General features: G+C 41.7%; 1 long non-coding RNA gene across 1 annotated transcript in view; it reads right to left on the minus strand.

The window, feature by feature from the left end:
• The window catches only part of LOC309542309, a 239,835-nt gene extending 220,485 nt beyond the window's left edge, over positions 1-19,350 (minus strand). Inside the window, exon 1 of the long non-coding RNA XR_014224182.1 lies at positions 19,301-19,350. This is a non-coding gene — a long non-coding RNA (uncharacterized lncRNA). The remainder of the gene's footprint in view (positions 1-19,300) is intronic.
• Between the last annotated feature and the right edge of the window lie 2,042 nt (positions 19,351-21,392).

A 21,392-nucleotide genomic window follows, 5' to 3' on the forward strand; every position in this document is an offset into this window, starting at 1 on the left:
ACTAATAATAATAAAAATAGTTTTCATATGTTACATTATTATTATTATTATTATTATTATTATTATTATTATTATTATTATTATTATTATTATTATCTTCTCAGGTCCTTTACCATACACACATACACACTTTTAAAACCTTAGCCATACCCAAATTTTGTGTTTTTTAGAAGTTGATTCCACTGCTTCCAATCCCACCAGGCCAAAGGTTTCAGGAGGACTCCATCCTACAGCAGAAATATTTAAGTATTTCTCAGGGACACTCTTCCCCTTCAGGGTTCCACTTTGGTGTCCAAATGGCATTGGCACAAAGAGTTATCATTCCGATTTGGCCTTATGGGCTGGCATTCCCCTTCCCCTTCATAGGGAATTATGTAGCACAGGGAGACTGCACACCAACTCCCATCAGACTGTGAGGCTTTTTTTCAAGGTAGAAAAGCAGATGAATTCCTACCACCACCACCTCCATTTTCGTTTGAACTGTCTGGCTTAAAGGACAAGTATTTGCGCATAACGTAATAATAGGTTATGACAATAGATGTCACTCTTATGAATGGATTCAGAATTATAGGATGCAAAGAGGAATTCCTCCTCTACCATATGTATTCTGAAGACAGCTGAAGTACTTAGTAAGCTTCAGGTTTTGTATTTAAACCAGAAGCTTCTCTAAATCAGCTGAACTACCTAATCGACTTAGTCTGCATTCCAGGAGAGTGGACGTCAAATGCCCAAGTGGTTCCATACTGTCTGGAGCTGGAGCATGGTATGATATGATGTGAAGCCAGGACCTGCTGAAGCCTGTCCAATCATTCCAGTATTGTCTCTTACTTAACAGGGTCCTTCTCTCCCAGCACCGCCAGCAGCCTCAGTCTCTGCTCACGACTGATATGTCTTTGTTTCTATTTTCTCAGCATTTGAGGATTTTATATCTACTGGGTTTTCTTTTAACTTTCAGGATCTGGCTCTGTTGGGTAGTAAATGGCAGGATGCAACCTCTTCTTACACTATGAATCTCCCAAATGTGATATCACAATTAACAACCGAATTAACAAGGTCAACATCTTATGTGGCTATTCTGTACACCAAGAGTGGATAACCTTAGTCCCAGGGGCCTAAGGCAGCCCTCCAGACCTTTCTATTTGGCCCTCAGTGCTCTCTCCAGACCACATCATACCCCAACTACCCAGACTATATCCCACACTGGTCCTGCTCCGGTGTTTCCTTATTTTTGCTTGGTTGGAAGATATCATTGAACTATGATAATACTTCTATCTTGCCTGGATGGACAGATACTCATGTAGAAACCTCTCGCTTCTGCATGGTTGGAGTGCAGCTTGCTGTGAAAATATCAGACCCACATCTGTTTCCTCACCCACCACTGACATGTGGTTCCTGAAGATTGCCCACAAGGGAACACAGCCCTCAGTGCCCAATCCCTGAGTTTCATACACACATGAAAGTCAAGCCCAAGTGCCTTTCAGTAGCATCTCTTTAAGCTGGTCTTTGTGGCTCAAACATAAGTCAGAAAAGCATGAGACATCACAGTGAATGCTTAATTTGACGTTATTTGCCTATGGGGATAAGAGGGAGGTTCTTTTTGGCTGAGGCATGCTATAAATCTAAAGCACATCCATTAGTTGCCCGTGACCTTAGCACAATGTGTTGCATGTTGTTGTTGTTATTGTTGTGTCACTTGGGGCACCAAGGAGGACATATAAGGGCATGTGTGTGCCCACAGACACCACACTGACAACTGCTTAAGTAGGGAATGCACACCTCAAATTCAGCTTGATTGACCTCACATAATGCTTGCAACTAAGGTTGCAATCCTATACTCAGGGAATAAGACCCATTAAACACAATGGTGTAGACATGTATAGATTTGCCCTGTAAAAATCCTCATGGCCCCTTAGGGACTAAAAGATGAACTGTAGCATGATCTTTCATAAGCAAAAACCCACTTCCAACAGACGCACGAAGCTCACCTCCAATGCCTTTGCCTTAGAAGTTCATGCCACAACAAATGTCTTAAGGCAAGGCTCTCCAGATGTTGATGTCAGCCTCAGCTAGCATGGCTAATAGTTGGGGACTGTTATGTACTGAGCTGGATCCTAGAACAATAGGATCCAGAATGCAGCAGTCTGATTGGTCCGCAGGAGCCACCCAATCCAGCTCCAGGTGGAAGTGAATCAGAGACCTGATTGGCCTGCAGGAGCAGCCAATCAGGCTCCTGGATGAAGTGAATCAGCAACCTTATTGGCATGCAGGAGTAGCCAATCAGGCTTTTGGAGGAAGTGAATCCGCAACCTGATTGGCCTGCAGGAGCAGCCCAGAATTAGCCAATCATGCGGGACCCATTGTGTAAATAATGTATATATAGCTAGACTTTTTGGGGAAAGTTTCATTCATTGCTACTACAAGTTGAATAAAGAGCATGAAATTCACACTCGACTCCGAGTATATTTCAGGGACAGTGGAATTGTCATCCAGCAACATTTGGAGGGTAGAGGGTTCCTCACCTTTGCTTTAAGATGTCACATAATTTGTTGGGGTTTTTTGCCACAACACACTAACAGTTCTACTCTTTTGGAACAACAATGGCTGGCACTGAATTGATTCAGCAGCAAAGAACATGGGGAAAACAGCATGGCAATCATCAGTTTCACATATTTGGCACTTCCTTGTGGTAGATTCCAAGCCGGTGCCACATTAGACATGTCTTATACCCAGAGAAGAGAAGAAGGTTTGTTATGATATGGAGGGAACGTTCAAAAGCCTAAAGGGGAAAAGGTTAAGAAAGTTTCTACTCAAAAACATGCCTCCCCCCCATTTATCCCTTGTGCAATACTCCCACTCCATTCTTTTTTAAAACAAAAAATCTGGCTTGAAGTGCCATCTGACACAAAATAGCAAGTATAAACTTTCCAGAGAACTAAAATAAATCAAATGGTTCAAAAGGCAGAAGCAAGCCTCAAACTGCTGCTAAATATTTTCCCCACTTAAGTAATTAAATACAATATTTTAAGCTGCTTCAGATTTCCTTCCTGTAAGAAAGATGGGACAGGAATATTTCAAATGAATATAAATAAATGCATAAAATTTTGATGGCATGGATGGTGCACTTAATGTGGTAAGCTACTCCGTGGACTTGGGTTTTGCTGGTGGGGCAGCTGAAAGCGAGAACAGCCTCAACACAGCTTTTGTTCTATACTGTGTACTTTAGCATTTCAGTCAAAAATTTCGTCAGTGTGAACAGTCTTTGCAAGCCTTTGTTTCTGAAATCACTTCACATTTGCGTCCCCTTCCTGTTTCCTTTGTTGTTGTTCCAAGATTTCCCTCTCCTCTTTTTCCTACTTGTGCTTGAACCTCTCTTTAGCAATACTTTTTGCCTCCATAGGACACCCTGTCTCATGATTTTGCAGACTGCAATTTTAAACCCTTTCACATTAAATTGCCTATGATTTAAAGCTCTTTGGTGCACAATATTAGAGGATTTTTTAAAAATTTAAATTCTTCGCATATATAAAATCAGCTACCGCTCTTGTTGTTAACATATGAACAACTCAGGTTACAAGAAAGATCACATGTGCCTGTATAGACCCATAAAATCACTTAGATAATCTGGGGGGGGGGGGAGACTCCTTATAGCACCACAACCTACTGAGTATCATTGGCCATTTTGCCCCTGTACTGTGGAATGTCTTTTCTGTGCCGTTAGTTAAGCAGCACCTATCAGTTACTTCAGACGTCTTACAAAAACTTGTTTCTTTGCCTGGGCTTTCCCTGACCCAGAAGATTGGACTTTGTTTTACATGTCTGAATCTTCTGGATTTGCTTCCCTCCCCCTTTTATATGGGCTTTGGGTGTGACTGTGTGCCTTACTGCTTTTACGTTGTGTTTTCATGAAATATTGTTTGCTTTTTTAAAACTGGATGCCACTTACGAGATTTTTGAAATTTTGTGCAGTTTATAAATGCTTTAAAATAAAACAAACCCTTCCATCTAGACAAACAAGAAGCAGAACCACATTTCAAGGCCACATTCTGGTTAACAAAAGCATGCAGGGAAGGATGGTGAAGGGAGTGGTTTGTAGAATCATAGAATCGGAATAGACCACAAGGGCCATCGAGTCCAACCCCCTGCAAAGCAGGAAACACCATCAGAGCATTCCTGACATATGGTTGTCAAGCCTCTGCTTAAAGACCTCCAAAGTAGGAGACTCCACCACACTCCTTGGCAGCAAATTCCATTGTTGAACAGCTCTTACTGTCAGGAAGTTCTTCCTAATGTTTAGGTGGAATCTTCTTTCTTGTAGTTTGGATCCATTGCTCCGTGTCCCCTTCTCTGGAGCGGCAGAAAACAACCTTTCTCCCTCCTCTATATGACATCCTTTTATATATTTGAACATGGCTATCATATCACCCCTTAAGCTACTCTTCTCCAGGCTAAACATGCCCAGCTCCCTTAGCCGTTCCTCATAAGGCATCGTTTCCAGGCCTTTGACCATTTTGGTTGCCCTCCTCTGGACACGTTCCAGTTTGTCAGTGTCCTTCTTGAACTGTGGTGCCCAGAACTGGACACAGCACTCCAGGTGAGGTCTGACCAGAGCAGAATACAGTGACACTATTACTTCCCTTGATCTAGATGCTATACTCCTATTGATGCAGCCCAGAATTGCATTGGCTTTTTTAGCTGCCGCGTCACACTGTTGGCTCATGTCAAGTTTGTGGTCAACCAAGACTCCTAGATCCTTTTCACATGTACTACTCTCAAGCCAGGTGTCCCCCATCTTGTATTTGTGCCTCTCATTTTTTTTGCCCAAGTGCAATACTTTACATTTCTCCCTGTTAAAGTTCATCTTGTTTGTTTTGGCCCAGTTCTCCAATCTGTCAAGGTCGTTTTGAAGTGTGATCCTGTCCTCTGGGGTGTTAGCCACCCCTCCCAGTTTGGTGTCATCTGCAAATTTGATCAGGATGCCCTTGAGTCCATCATCCAAGTCGTTGATAAAGATGTTGAATAAGACCAGGCCCAAGACAGAACCCTGTGGCACCCCACTAGTCACTCTTCTCCAGGATGACATACCCATAAAAGCCTTTGTTGCTTATGACATACCCATAAAAGCCTTTTTTGTTGCTTTTAACCTCTCTAGCAAGCCTGAGTTCATTCTGTGCTTTAGCTTTTCTGACTTTGTGTCTACATTGATGAGCACCCTTTGGGTTCGGTCAGTCAGCCAGTTACAAATCCATTGAGTGGTAGCATAGTCAAGACCGCATTTTACCAGCTTCTTTACAAGAATATCATGGGGCACCTTGTCAAATACTTTGCTGAAATCAAGGTAGGCTACATCCACTTCGTTGCCTTCATCTACCAGGCTTGTAATTCTGTCAAAAAACGAGATCAGGTTAGTCTGACATGACTTATTTTTCAGAAATCCATGCTGACTATTGGTGATCACAGCATTCCTTTCTAGGTCTCACAGACTGTTTGCTTAATGATCTGCTCCAGAATCTTCCCTGGTATTGATGTCAGACTGACTGGGCGATAATTATTTGGGTCCTCTCTTTTCCCCTTTTTGAAAATAGGGACAACATTTGCCCTCCTCCAGTCTGCCGGGACTTTGCCTGTTCTCCAGGAATTCTCAAAGATGACTGCCAGTGGTTCTGAGATCACATCTGCCAGTTCTTTTAATACTCTTGGATGCAGTTCATCTGGCCCTGGAGACTTGAATACATCTAAACTAGCCAAGTATTCTTGTACTATCTCCTTAGTTATTCTGGACTGTGTTTCCTCTGCTGAATCATTTGCTCCAAATTCTTCAGGCTGGGCATTGTTTTCTTTATCGGAGAAGACTGAGGCAAAGAAGGCATTGAGGAGTTCAGCCCTTTCTGTGTCCCCTGTTTGCATTTCACCATCTTCTCCTCTGAGTGACCCCACTGTTTCTTTGTTCTTCCTTTTACTACGGACATACCCATAAAAGCCTTTTTTGTTGCTTTTAACCTCTCTAGCAAGCCTGAGTTCATTCTGTGCTTTAGCTTTTCTGACTTTGTGTCTACATGTGCTGGCTATTTGTTTGAATTCCTCTTTGGTGGTTTCCCCCCTTTTCCATTTTTTGTACACATCCTTTTTTAATCTTAACTCAGTTAAAAGTTCTTTAGATAGCCACCCTGGCTTCTTTGGGCACCTTCCATGTTTCCGTCTCATTGGTATTGCCTGAAGTTGTGCTTTTACTATCTCCCTCTTAACAAACTCCCAGCCATCATGAACTCCCTTTCCTTTTAGTATTACGGTCCATGGGATCTCACCCAGCACTTCCCTAAGTTTTATGAAGTTGGCTTTCTTAAAGTCAAGAAATTGAGTCCTAGTATGCTTGGCTGCTCCTTTCCGCTGTATAGTAAACTTCAGAAGAGCATGATCACTCACGCCTAATGCTCCTTCCACTTCTATCCCACTAACCAGGTCATCAACATTGGTTAGGACCAGATCTAAAATGGCTGTTCCTCTTGTTGCTTCTCCCACTTTCTGGACAATGAAGTTGTCTGCAAGGCCAGTGAGGAATCTGTTTGACGTTATGCTCTTGGCTGAGTTTGACATCCAACAAATATCCGGGTAATTGAAGTCCCCCATTACTACTATCTCCCTTCCTTTTGCATGCTTGGCCATTTGTTCCAGGAAGGCATCATCTATGTCCTCCGTTTGGCTTGGGGATCTATAGTAAACTCCCACAATGAGGTCTCTGTTATTCTTCTCTCCCTTAATTTTGACCCAAATGCTCTCACTTTAGCTTTGAGGTTCTAAATCTTGGATCTCTTCACAGGTATACACATCCCTGACATATAACGCCACTCCTCCTCCTTTCTTGTCTGGTCTGTTTCTCTGAAATAGATTGTATCCCTCCATTATTACATTCCAATCGTGGGACTTATCCCACCAGGTTTCAGTGATGCCTATTATGTCATATTTAGTTTGCTGTACCAAGAGCTCAAGCTCATCTTGTTTATTTCCCATGCTTTGCGCATTAGTGTACAGACATTGAAGTCCATTAATCATTCCCCCGTGTCTCTTATTTAAGGATTTTTTCCTCCCACCATTAGGTCTGCATGCTGTTTGCTCCATTTGGTCTATGACATTTGGATGATCATCTTCCTCAATTGATAGACTCCTACCTTCAGGAGCACTGTCTCCCTCCCCCACATTAGTCAGTTTAAAGCCCTCCTGATGAGGTTTCTGAGATTTTTGGCAAAAACATTCCTCCCAACTGTTGTGAGGTGCAGCCCATCAAGGGTTGCCATATTTCAAAAAGTATAAACCAGGACACCCCAAAATTGACTTGCCTAAGATCCAGGAAATTCTCCCCAGATGTCTAATCTGGTAATGTCCAGGAAAATGCAGAACGTATGGCAGCCCTAGGTTTGAGAGAGGGGGCATGGTCTGTGGAGACTCCCAAGGACTGGATAGAGGGGCTTAGAGGATCACATTCAGCCCTTGTGACTGATACATGCTCATTATTTGCAATAATCCTAAATGAGCCTTGTAAGTGGCAACATGTGATATATATGTCATGCTGCACAATACTTTCTGCCACGTTGTTTGTGAGTGCACATTTATATGAAAGTGCACTGAGATCAACAAGCCTCCGGTTCCACTAAAGAGAATTATCATCCAAGGAGCCAGTAGAAGAAGCTGAAACCTGAACAGCCACAGGGAAATAGGAAACTGGTTTCTGCAAGGTCAAATAATTTAACCCGTTTTGTATGCCCTGAGTGACAGAATCTCTCCAGTGTTCTGCAGCCGTTTAACTGGACAGGCCAGGGATGAATTTAGGACTTTTCATATATGAAACATGAACTTTGTACCCCCTAGCTATGGTCCCGCTCCATTCAGTGTATTTAAGTCCGCTTACAAAACAAATATCCAGATTCCCAAGAATTTCCCATCCCAAGAGCAAATAAGGACATGCAAGTGGAAGTGTTTTACCAGAGACACGTGAAAAAAATAGGGACAGTTTGAGAATATGAGCCACTAATCAGAATGGGCTCTCAAATTTTAGACCAAGGCTGGGGAAGCTGTGGCCTTCCAGATTATGCTGGACTTCTGCTCCCATCACTCTTGACTACTGACCAGGCTGTCTGGGGCTAGTGGGAGTCGGAGTTCAACAACATCTGGAGGGCTACAAGCTCCCCAAACCTGTTTTAGAGGAATGGCTTGGAGGATTGCAGCTTGTTACTGCAGTCCTACAATGGGACTATTCTGTTAGTTTTGAATGACATCTAAAATGTGCAGCACCTCTTCCTTGCAAAAACGGGCACAGGAACCAAATTCTCATGCCATTTATTCTCTGCAGTACAAACGTCATTTAATGCACTTGGTGCCAGCACATTTGCTGCCATGTGTTCCCTCACTGCGTTAAAAATGGTATGCCCGAATGTTTGCTCAGCTCTGTTGTGCAAGAAGCTCTTCAAACATTTGCTCAAGATCTGTGTGGCTTTTGTCACATGCACAGTCGCCTTCAGACAAAAGACACAAAAGACAAGAAGGGCTTTATGCTCACTGTGCTAATGCTGCATGCACAGATTTTTCCCTCTTTTGCAAAGGGTCACAAGGCAAATTCATGCCTCAACTTGAAACAGAGGGCACAGAAAACAACTAAAACAGAGAAAGCAAAACATCTTCCTTATGTGGGAGACTTAAGAATTTGGATCTTTGGGGCTTAGGTGTTTTGTTGTTGTTTTTAATGATCAAGCAGAGAAACGATAGAAATTTATGAGAAGGGTTGGGGAAGGGCTGTAACAAGAGTAGAACATCTGCTTTGCATGCAGAAGGTTCCAGCTTCAACCCCCAGCATCTCCAGATAGGGATTGGAGGGATTCCTGCATGAAACTCTGGTGAGATGCTGCCAGTCTGTGTAGACAGTACTGAGCTAGATGGACCATTAGACTGACTCAGTATAAGGCAGTTCCGTACTTTTAGTCCGCATGCATGATTAGTGTAGAGTCCATTTCTTAAGTCTTTTGGCCTGTAGGCTCAGGGTGGGCAAACATTCATTCAATTCATTATCAAGCTCGCAGTATTTTGATGGCCACTGGCATGCACAGCTTTCCCCCCGTTTCCCTTTTTTGTTTTAAAGAAAATGAACTTTCAGGGCTGGTAAAAGCTCACCATGAAATAGGTTTCCTGGCTTCAATTAAAATCCATGTCAGAAATGAATTATTGGATCCTTCCAGCAATCCTTACAGTTCTCCAAATTCGTCCACACTAGTCTCCGTTCCTCGAAACATTCCCCACCTTCCTCTTTTCTTACCTTTCAAGTGGTGGCAGGAGCAGCAGCAGCACTCAAAAAGGGGGCTGGAAATGGAAATGGCGAGCACTTAATGCAAGTGCCTTTGGGTCTAACTGCAAGGACCCACAATGAATGCTCACAAAAACGTAACCTTTTTCATGCTGAATGATGAGATGCTGGCACCAGGCTACATTCAGCTAGGCTGGTTTTGGATTGAGATACACTTGAAAATCATTGTGGACCTGGAATAGAGTGCAGAACTTAGACCACCCTAGCCCCAAATATAGATTTAGATCCCTCTCCATAATTTCCCACTGTGGCCTTTAACAAGCATTCACCAGTTTCTAGTTTGCAAAATGTCAGTAATGGCAACCTAACTCAAGGTTTTGTTTGGAAGGACCAATAATTGAAAATACTTAGGACACACAGTATGATAGAAATAAAAGAAGCAATTAAAAAAAAATTAAATGTTGAAACTGACATTTTTAGATTGCGTATGCAGGATGCGCCTATTAAAATCACATGGCCGTGGTCCATTTTGAGTATTTAGGAACAGCTTGTTCAGTTTTTGAAGCCATTCCTCATAAACTCCATTCAACGATGCCACCTGGGAGATGGAGCACTAAGTGATTGGGTCAGGCTGTCTTGCTGCTCGAACTCATGAAATGCAGTAGCCATTAAAAGCTCTTTTTAAATTCACACAAATCTCGCTAAGACAAATTGCCAAAAAATTCTCTGAACGCTCACTTACTAATACCCATTAAGATTTCCAAAACACAACAGAATAATAAGCCTTTTGTGCAGAACAACAAGATGCCCACAACAAATACTCTAGCCTCAAGAATACTGTAATTTAGGAGAATAGGATTAATGTTCCCTTTTGTTTTAATATGCTATTTGGCTCCTTAGGCACAAAGTCCATTTATTTACCATTGTATAGGATGACACACTTTTCATCACTTTTTCATTGCTGGGACATTAACTCATTTCAAACAAAGAATTAATATTGAAATCCTGTGCCAACCTATAAGCATTGAGTTCAGTGGGACTAATTCCTAGGTAAGAATATATAGGATTGGCAGCCTTAATTATCCTGCCAACCCTCAAAAGGAAAACTATATAAAGCCCAGAGGCAACATAAGCAACAAGTTAAATGTTCCCTTTCCAACAATGTTGCAAATGCTTAGATCTGAGTCTCACATGCTCTCACCACCCAATGGCTTTACTTAATATCACCCAGCTGGATGTGGGAACTGAGGCCACTGGTGCTTGAAGTTGTTGGGCAATAAACAAATTCCAAAGACCTTCCTTATTCTGTCTATGCTTTCATTTTCACAAAAGCATGTCAAGGACAAACTCAAAAAGGCTGGGCTACCTCCATTGAAGCAGCAGTTTTATCACCTCAGCAGAAATGTGGAATGTATGCCTCAAGGAGGGAGCAGCTTAGTGCTCTGTGTCAAAGGGTCTTCAAGCAATTTGCATGACTATTTTTGACAAGATGCCATGTGATAAGAGTGTGATAAGACAGGGGTTGACAATGGATTTTGGCCCAGGGGACACATTTGGAATTTTGAGGAGGTGCCCTGGGTGACAATCACAAAATGGCTGCCATGGGGGTGGGGACAACATAAAACGACTGCCGCATCTAAAACAGCAAAAAGAGACAGGGCCACAAAATGGTGTGGGCACGCTCCCCCATCAGTCATCCCCCTCCCATGGAAGAATGCTCGCTCACGAAAAGCTCTTTGTACCCCTCCTCTGTTCAGAATTGAAGGGAGAGCAGTCAGTGAAATGTGGGCATGTTTAAGGAGGCATATTCAGTGTGGAAGAGGCTGAGACAGTGTAAACAAGAACCAAGAAAGAGACAGAAATAGTATCTGATACACTATGAATTTTTGAGGGGATATTTGCTGAGGTGCAATGGGAGGTACTGGCAGCCACACTGGTACCCATGATAAGTACTGCATTGGGGATTCCAACTTCTGAGTGAGGTGCTACTTGGGAAAGTGTCTCCTTAAAAGATAATGACCATGTCCATGTGTGCTGGCGTGAACTTTAAGATTCACACACACTCTCTGCTTCCCTTTCCTTCAGTACAGTCACAAGGAGCAGTCTGGAAGCTTTTAATTCCAATTTTGCTTAACAAAAGCTTGTCATGTCCTCTGGAACTAGCAAACAAACTGTGGTTAATCTTAACTATAGTTAGTTTCAAGCAAGTCAACCTCAAACCATATTTTATGCAGCTGATTTGTTTAAATCAGTCATGATTAAGTTTAAGTTGGTTTAAATTAGCCATAGGTTACATTAACTACAGTTGTAGATCAGGACAGCATATATCACATCCATATTCTACATTTAAAGCACTCTTATACCACATTAACAGTCATGGCTTGTCCTCTCCCACCAAATCCTGGGAACTGTAGTTTGTTAAAGGTCCTGGGAATTACAGTTCTGGTAAACAGTGGTAAGAGGAACCTCCAAATATGATCATTCACAGTAACTGACAATTTAAATGGCCCTAGTGTTTAAGTGACCACAGAGAATGGAGATGTAGACGTTTTAAGACTACTCACAACTCTACATTTTTATGTCATGCTTTCTAACACCAGGTTTACTTCCCAGCACTCCCAGTTTAAAATCTCATGTAGCAGGGCTAAGGCAAGCCTTGCCAGAGCATGCATTGTGGTAGATTTGAGTAGCCATAGATGCAATTCAATATGGCAGCTCCTTATATCCTTGAGAAAGTGATGCTGCCATCTTGGAGGTAGGATTACTTCTAGGATGGCCATATGGCCTATGTTACTAAGGACAGGACTCTATCTGAAGGGCTGCCTGGTTCAAATTCCTAACATGGGAGACTAGCAGGGGCCTTGAACTTGCTTATCAGCAACTAGCATCTGAATAGCAAACTGAACAGGCACTCAAGTCGTCCATTCACATCTTCTCCATGATGCCCAAATGCTGTATATTTCTATTTAAGTTATAGTGATTATTTCTAAATTTGCATCTGAGCAAATGCTATGCAAAATGTAGCTATCTTTTTTGCCCATACATTAGTTTTGGCATTTTTTTCCTTTTGCAAACTTATTCTCCTCTACTATCCATCTAAAAAAAAAAAATCTCGCCCATGAACTAGAAAAGCAGCAATGAGGAACTTCAGAGGGATTAAATTCAACACATTTTTTTTAAAAAAAGAGTGTTTTGTGTCTAATGTGCCATATTAATATGTTATCTGTTGCTGTTTAATGCCCGCATGTTGGATCAAGCAAATAAAACAGCATTTGTGAAGTACCATGAGAAACTGAGATTGATTTGAGACAGGCCAGAAAAGGAAACCATTGCCTCAGATCTCAACACTGAAAGAGCTCTGTGAAAAAGCAACGAGAAGGCACAAGAAGGAAATGTAACTGTCACTCCTTAGTTCATAAGCAAGCTTGGTAGCTTAATTATTGTGCAACTGCAACTGAAATCAGATACAAAGCCTAAAAAACAAGCTGAAAAAAGCGAACTGAGCAGCTCTTGTGAAAGTCCAGCACAGACCAGAGCAAACAAACACACCAAGGCTGGAACTGGCTAGCGAGAGGTCAATCAGATCACATGTATGATAAACACAAGAGAAAGGGCCCGTATAATTTGGTTGGCATCACTAAATGGAAAAACAGTCTTAAGAGGCACTTGCTGCAGGAAATGTTTTGCCTTATTCCAGCTTGTGGCTTATTCCAAAGCAACAGGATCTCAACCCAGGTAACTGTAGATGGATCGAGATATCACAGCAGCCCTGTTTAATACAGACACTGTGAGTACGGGGACAAGGTTAGCTTGCTCCCACATCTCTTAAGAGAGAATCAAGCTGCACAAAGAACCCAGGGGAATATTAAAACATATTGACTGTTCACACAAGTGTCCACATCTGAAATTTCAGTGTTGCTGTAGTTTTCAAGAAGATGGTGCATCCAGCCATTTTTGCACTATCTCCAGGTTCTTGTGGGGTCCTTGCATCCAAGATGATCGTTCTGCTTTTCCCCATTTTGCCCAAAAGCACGTAAAGATGATGATGACAATGGCAATGCACTTAATAATGTACTAAGTGTTTTCCATTTTCAATGCTTAATCAAACCCAGTCTCAAAACAGCTAAAATTAGGAGGAACTTCCACAGCTAAAGCAAGCTTATTTCCAAGTAGCACCTCTTATTTTACGCATTTGTTAAATATTTGCTTGTAGAAAACAAACAAAAAAAAAATTTAATAGTGTGTGTATGGGAAACCCCCAGCCCTTATATGTGCACTCACTGATCAATTGGCAAGGGAAACTCATGGTAGAGTCCTGACAAATGTCTCACCCCACCCAAGAAAAGTCTTAATAGTTGCATCAAAAAAGTTTCAGCATGTGTGTGAAATGAGTGAGGCTAACTAGTACTGTCACAACTGTGCATCTTCAGTAAGACTTGCATAATGATAACAACAACAACAAACAACAACAACAACAATTTATTTGTACCCCGCCCACCTGGCTGGGTTTTCCCAACCACTCTGGGCGGCTTCCAACAAAGATTAAAAATGAATTAAAATGTCACTCATTAAAAAATTGCTTCTGTATTGCATCTGTTAAAATGATGGCATTGAGTACACAATATGTGTTATTATATAGAACTGTATATTCATTAAAAAAATGATGCTCGTCTCTGCTTCCCTTGAGTTATTAATTAGTTTGTAGTGCTCTAAGCATCTGTTTTGAAAGTTTTGAATTGAATAGCAGCCCAAGCTGGAAACAGTAATGCTCTATATTTCCAACATACAGCTTTCTTCCATTTCCTTCCTTCAGATGGGTTTTTTGAATAATTAATAAATAAATAAGTGCTCACCTGCACCTGTAGTCCCCAAACAGAGAATCTGGCACCAAGATGGAGCCCCTTCCTTGTACAACTGCCATGACTCATTTACTGATGGCTGAATTAACTGCCAAGATTGGTAGCTCTGTGGGGAACAGCTAAAATCTGTTGCTTAGCACAGTTTACATGGGTTAAACTGGAACATGAAGTTATAAATGTTTGTGTTTCTCAGCTTTTCAGATCCGACAGAAAGCTGCAGTTTAGTACTCTGACATCATCTGGGGAGAAGTAAAATAAAGGTCAGTGGGGAAAACTTATATTCAGGGCAGGCTCCAGATTTTTTGTGGGGGGCTTGGGGAAACATAACATCTAGTGGGCCTCCTCCTCCATCTGTGGAACTTGCTTGGCTACCCTTTTATTTTATTTTAAATGGCTTTCCAACCTTAAGCCAACTAAAGAACCATAAGAAAGGAGAGCAGCTCGGACCCTGAACTTGCCCATTAACTATATATACTGTAGCTCTATTTAAATTGTAATAATTATTTCTAAATGTGACATATGAAACATACAAAAACTGTATGCTAATTGTCCTTTGAGGGAGGGGAATATTATGGCTTATTCCAAGTTTCTGAGTTTTTAAGGCGAGGGAGAACTTTGCAGAGTAGCCCTGTGTCACTTGAATTCTGAAACCCAAAGCAGCTGCCCATACTGCTATTTGTTGAGGCCAGCCTAGAAATTACTGAATGTTTATTGGAAAAAGGGACAGCTTTGCAGGAAGACTGTGATACCAGCAGAAACCATCCCAAGAAACAGGGATGGATAAGGGCAGAAGACATGGCTAAACAAAAAGTGGCAAGTATAAAGGCAACATGGGACTCTTGAGAGTCCCATGGACTTCAAGAAGATCAAACCTATCCATTCTTAAGGAAATCAGCCCTGAGTGCTCACTGGAAGGACAGATCCTGAAACTGAGGCTCCAATACTTTGGGCCACCTCATGAGAAAAGAAGACTCCCTGGAAAAGACCCTGATGTTGGGAAAGATTGAGGGCACAAGGAGAAGGGGATGACAGAGAACAAGATGGTTGGACAGTTTTCTCCAAGCTACCAACATGAGTTTGACCAAACTGAGGGAGGCAGTGGAAGACAGGAGTACCTGGAGTGCTCTGGTCCATGGGGTCACGAAGAGTCGGACACGACTAAACGACTAAACAACAACATAAAGGTAACAAATATTAGCCATATTATGCAACTGTATTTTTACTTTATCTTTTTAAAACAGAAACATTTTGATAGTTGTCCTTGAGGTTTAGTTTTTAAAATAATAATAATAACTTGAAATTTCCCCAGAGCACTTACTGTTTTTCCTCTTCCACATAGATCAAATGTGATTCGCACCCTTCCCCTTTTAAATAGAATGTTTACCTCCAAAGGGAGCTGAGGAAACAGCTGCATTACAAGGGAGAGACAGTTAATGATGTGAGGGAGCAGACTCTAGTTGGACTTTTCATAAGCATTTGTTTTCATTAACACCTATTAAATACCAGGCACCAACTGACATCTGGGATGACTGTTGCCTTTAATAAAAATTTAAAAAAAGCTGTAGGAAGAGTTCCACAAACATATTACAAAGACTGACAAGCCTTTGTCAAGGCATTCATCTGTAATAAGGGACTCTTTTGAAGAAAATAATCAGTGCAGTATCCTTGAAAAAACGTTTGAGACCACAGATCCATGGACATTGGCACTGATTCTTCCATTCCTCAAGGTTGTGTCCAACGCTTGTCCCAGCACAGTAGACCCATTGAAAATAATGGACACAACCCTTTTAGGTCCGTTAATTTGAATGGGTCTACTCTGACTAGGACAAATATTGGATACAGCTCTCAATTTCCAGTTTAGGCACTTGAGACCCATAAATACCTGAGAGCCAGCAGTATTTGTGATTAGCTTCCACAGAATTAGAGGAAACCCCCAAGTTTGCACCACCTTGATCTGTAGTTCTTGAACCTCCTCTTACAGATCAGATCAATCTCCGTGGGCAATGCATGGCTACTTGGACTAGTGCTACTGTACTGAAAATTTATGGGGCCTTTTTAGATGAGGAAGAGTGAGCAGTCAGGGGGGCTGGAGACTGCTGAAGAAATGTTTACTGGGAAGAAAAATGCATGCATTGCTTTTGGGGACCGTGTAACCATCCTGGTAAGTTCACAACCCTGCAATGACAGAAACTGTAAAAAGATCTTCAAACACTATGAGTATGAGACAGAAAAACAAACACCTCTCCAGCAGAGGAAGAACACTTTTGAGAAACTGGAAGACAGACTTCGGCACAGCACTAACTTGGACTGTGAAGTACCTCAATGGCTAGTGCTTTCTTGAGCCCATCTGCCTATGCCAGTACCATAACGAGGCCTCCATGCCCTTGAAGCTTTCCATTTCTGAATTGTTCTTTCTGTTTCTAAACGTACATGTTGCTTGTTCCTTAGACAGAACTACTAACACACATTCTTGCTCTCTCAAGGCAGCTTGTAACAAATCATAGCAACAGCAAATATCAAACTACAAAGAAATAAACTGGCAGCAGCTAGCAGAATAAAGCAGCAGTAATCAATAATACAAGGGGGACTAGCCACTATTTCAATCAGCAGAAAACCAGGAAATATGAAGATTAGCTGAATCCAAAAGAGCCTTCTTAAAGCCAGGTTGCTGCCTGATTCATGAAAACACCCAAAATTGGGGCTAGTGGGCCTCCCTGTAAATGTGAATCCTTAAGGCTGCTGCCACTGCAAGACAACATCATTGGCCCCAGACTGTGGAAGCACATGGAGAAGGATCTCAGATTTTGTACCTAGAGAGCACAGAGAAGGCCATCCTTAAGGTACCCAAGGCCCAAGGTGATTAGATATTTAAAGGTAAGACCTAGCACCTTAAACTGAGCGGAGAACCAGTGCAGATTGACTGAGGAGTATTAGTCTGGTATTGGTCAATCAATTCCTATCAGCAATCTGGTGGTGATATTTCTGCTTCAGTTGAAGCTTCCAAACACTTTAAATACAGCCCCATGGACCCAGAACACATTGCAATAGTAGTTTCCCAGGCCCTGCTACCAAGTCTAGTCTAGGTATATTTAACTTAAAGCCAATATGGTATAGTGCTAGAATGTTGGACTAATATCTGGGACACCAGGGATCAAATACTCACTCAGCCATGAAGCTCACTGAGTAACTTGAGCCAATCACCATCTCTCAGTCCAACCTGCCTTAAAAAGGTGGTTGTAAGGATGAAATAGGGAGAGAAACGTGGATGCCATCTTAAGCTTCTTGTAGAAAGGTGTGATACAACTATACCAGGCATCCCCAACCTTCGGCCCTCCAGATGTTTTGGACTACAGTTCCCATCATCCCTGACCACTGGTCTTCTTAGCTAGGGATCATGGGAGTTGTAGGCCAAAACATTTGGAGGGCTGCAGGTTGGGGATGCCTGAACTATACTAATAAAATAAACTTAATATTTTTTTTTCTCCTATTGATCCCCCTTCAGCTTCCATCCTGTACCTCTGTGGTTTCCTATCTCAAATTATAGACTGTAAGGTCCTCAGGGCAGGAACCTGGGATTTTATACTCTTTAAAGTGCCATGCACGGTATCTTAAGAAAAGACTCCTTGCACAGGAACCTTCCATTCCCCTTCAACTGAGTTCCTGCTCTGTATCCCCCCCCCCTTATGAACTGAGGTATATTGAGCTGATATGTTTGGCAGGACCTTCTTGGTGGTAGAGCCAAGCTATGGAACTCCTTAACCCAGGAAGGCTTGTTACTTCTCCCCTGCCCATCTTCAGATGCCTGCCTAAAACACTGTCATTGCAGCATGAATTCAAGTTACATGGCAACTGAATTGTCCTATGAGCTATCACTTTATGATTGTTTGTTTTTATTGCTTGGCACTGCTATTTTGTATTCTTATCTTGAAGTACCTTATTACTGATTTGTTGTTAGCTACCTTAGACTTTCTGTTATGGGTGGGAAGACAGAATAAAAGCATTTTAACAAACATATTTAATTATCTGAGTTTGTGGTAAAACTATTTCCATGACCAGTCAGAAAGGCCAAATGCAAACCAAGTTAAAATACAATGTGGTACAAATGCCAATTTTATTACCAACTTGTCAAGAACCTGTGAAGGATTGTGATAGAAGTTGTAAATACATCGGAGTCCAAACCTCCGCTGAGCCACAAACTCACACCGAATCATATTCTGTTCTGTTGCCATTATGCAGACTGGGAAATAACAGTTGCCTATTTCCCAGGATGAATTGGATGAACGTAAAGTATTATCTATAGTAAGTACAGTATAAATAATTGCTTTGATTCAATATTATAAGAATGAAAACAAAGCATCATAAGAATAAAACAATCCAGATTCTAGTTTACGTCAAACAAGCTGAGACGACAGGTCAAATGCTGACATTTGAGGGGAAAAGGTGTTAAGAAAGGCCATGACCCAAACAGAATGCCAAATACCTGTAAAAGGGTACACAAACAAGTTGAAGGATTAGAGGTCAAGTGGATGATTACTAGAAGACAGAAGTTTCTTTCACTGTGAACAAGCACACACAATGTCCCAGCCTTATACTGTTGCTGAAGTTCACCTTTTATAAAATGCCCTGCTGTTCACTTGCTGAGGCCTAATTCAAACACTGGCAAATGAATACCTAATGCATGTGTGATGGTTGCGCATACACTGTACCTAAACTCATATGTCTTGCTGATTCTGCAAAGTCAAAAATCTAATGCCTGGGAAGTGGTATAATGTCACAGATACACTATTCCTACTTGCATTCAGAGTTCCACAGGAAGAGGACAATTATTTTTTAGAGACATCCATGCACCCAAAAGAGAGCCATGATTAACAAGAACCCAAGCACTGAAATAAGCTGCTTAAAACTTCAACATCTTCCTTAAACTTATTTTTGTCTAGATATTATATTTGACCAATGATATGAGAAGCCAGATATGATATAGCTGATATGCTTTACCAGCAGTAGAGCATGCCTCAGACAGTTCTTGGGACTGTGCCCACTAGGCATAAACCATTCGAAACCATTCATAATAAAACCCCCTCCCCGACAGGGAAGAGCTACATCAGGAACAAGGGGAGGGGGAAGAAAGATTGACATTGGGATCTGCTCACCTCACCGTGCCTCATCGGTGGGCCGGCCTTGAATAAAGCTCTACATCAAGATCTGAGGCAGTCACCTTATGGGTGGGCTGGGCCTGAGGAAGATAGTAGCATTGGAACTAAAATCTGTTAAGATACAATGGGCACAATCCAAAGGCAATTTAAAGGTAAAGGTAAAAGGACCCCTAACCATTAGGTCCAGTCCTGACCGACTCTGGGGTTGTGGTGCTCATCTCGCTTTATTGGCCGAGGGAGCCAGCATACAGCTGGTTCATGTGACCAGCATGACTAAGCTGCTTCTGGCAAACCAGAGCAGTGCACGGAAATGCCGTTCACCTTCCCGCTGGAGTGGTACCTGTTTATCTACTTGCACTTTGACGTGCTTTCGAACTGCTAGGTTGGCAGGAGCTGGGACCGAACAACGGGAGCTCACCCCGTTGCGGGGATTCGAATCGCCGACCTTCTGATCAGCAAGTCCTAGGCTCTGTGGTTTAACCCACAGCGCCACTCGCGTCCCTAAAGGCAAATTAGCTTTGTCCTAAATTTAAGAGCATTCCATGCTGACATTTTTCAACTGTATGTTTTGAGCAGATGGGTCTGCCTGAACAGAGGTCTAGCAATGGATAACTGTTTATATGTGTGCAGCTGCAGCTTGCTTTCTGTTTCCATATCTAACAAAGCTAAACAGTATCTGACCATATTGGTTGTGAAAGTCACCTTGCACCCAAGCGCCCCCAGATCCCGTGTATACAGTGTGGTTGCTACATTACTAATTAGGGTATAAATCCAATGTTTGTATCTGTATTGGACTTTAAATTGTTTTTATGTGTGTTTTTATTGTTGACATTTCAATTGTCAAATCGCTTTGGGATGTTTTACGGGAATCGAGTCATAAAATAAATAATATTTTAAAGCTGCTAGTTTAATATCCTGCTTCTCACACGACCTTGCTACCACCCAGGAATGTAGGTATAACAAACAAAAAACCTTCTGTCACAAGTTTAAACATTAATAAATCACAGTTTCTTATTGCTTTTGGTCTGGCTATTTATCCCTACAATCTATTTTTGTAAATCACAAACTCTTAACTGTACACTTAACATGCTTTAAACTTTTCCCTAGCATCCTATGAGGAACAAAGTAGAAATTTGATTAGTTTGAAGAAACCATGGCAAAGAGAGAATTCACCTAGAACCCAGCTGTATGCTTGTCCATTTCACTGATTTTGCAAGTCTTGCCCTTCTGCCTTGATGTTTTTATGCAGCATCATATTTGTGGGAGTGGAAAAGTCATAATTAGCCATCAGAAAACACTGTACTTTCTTCATAGAGTTCCTATTAATTCCTCATTACCAACTCTTGTAGTCCTGATAAGTTATTTATGCCGCAGCGATAACATTGCCAGTTCATTAGAGGCCAAGTTTTATACACCAAAGAACCTGCAACTATGAACTGCAGCAATGATGAGTGAACAAAAGTCCTACAAAGCAAACAAACAACTGTGGACTGCAGACCTGGGGAAATGGTCAATGTGCAGTTGTTCCTGCTGCATCCAGAAAGGCCAACAACTATTTTTTGAAATGAACTAGTCACTACACGGTGACTTCGTTCCTCAGGATTCACATTCACAATTGCATGAATATGGAGGAGCTAATCTCCCAGTGACTTCTATATAAAATACATAAAAAGGAATAATAGTTCACACACCACAGATTTGAGAGGTATTATTAAGATAAAATATTATTTTGTGTGCTGTCTAGAGGGCATTTATAAAAACTCTAAATGCTTATTATTCAGGATTAATTCAGCCTGTATAAAAAGCAACTGCTGGATCAATTTCCAGAGATTACAAATCAAGATACATATTCCACACTATCAAATGAATTCTCAATCACTTACAGTGACTACTTGTCCTTCAGCATGCGTTGAGCCTCATTTTCTGCCTGGAAATGTGTGGCAAGCTGTTTGGCCATAAAGTGGGGGGGGGGGGGAGGCAGAAAAACTCCCTCAAGACCAAAATCAGAGTAGGCTGAGCTGAACAGAGAAAAGAGACTTTCACTAGAACCCTAAAATTTAGGGCTTGGATCAAAAGAAAACATAAAAGTGGGCC

Source organism: Podarcis vaucheri (genome assembly GCF_965113315.1).
Source record: "Podarcis vaucheri genome assembly, chromosome: 10".
NCBI classification, from domain to species: Eukaryota; Metazoa; Chordata; class Lepidosauria; order Squamata; family Lacertidae; genus Podarcis; species Podarcis vaucheri.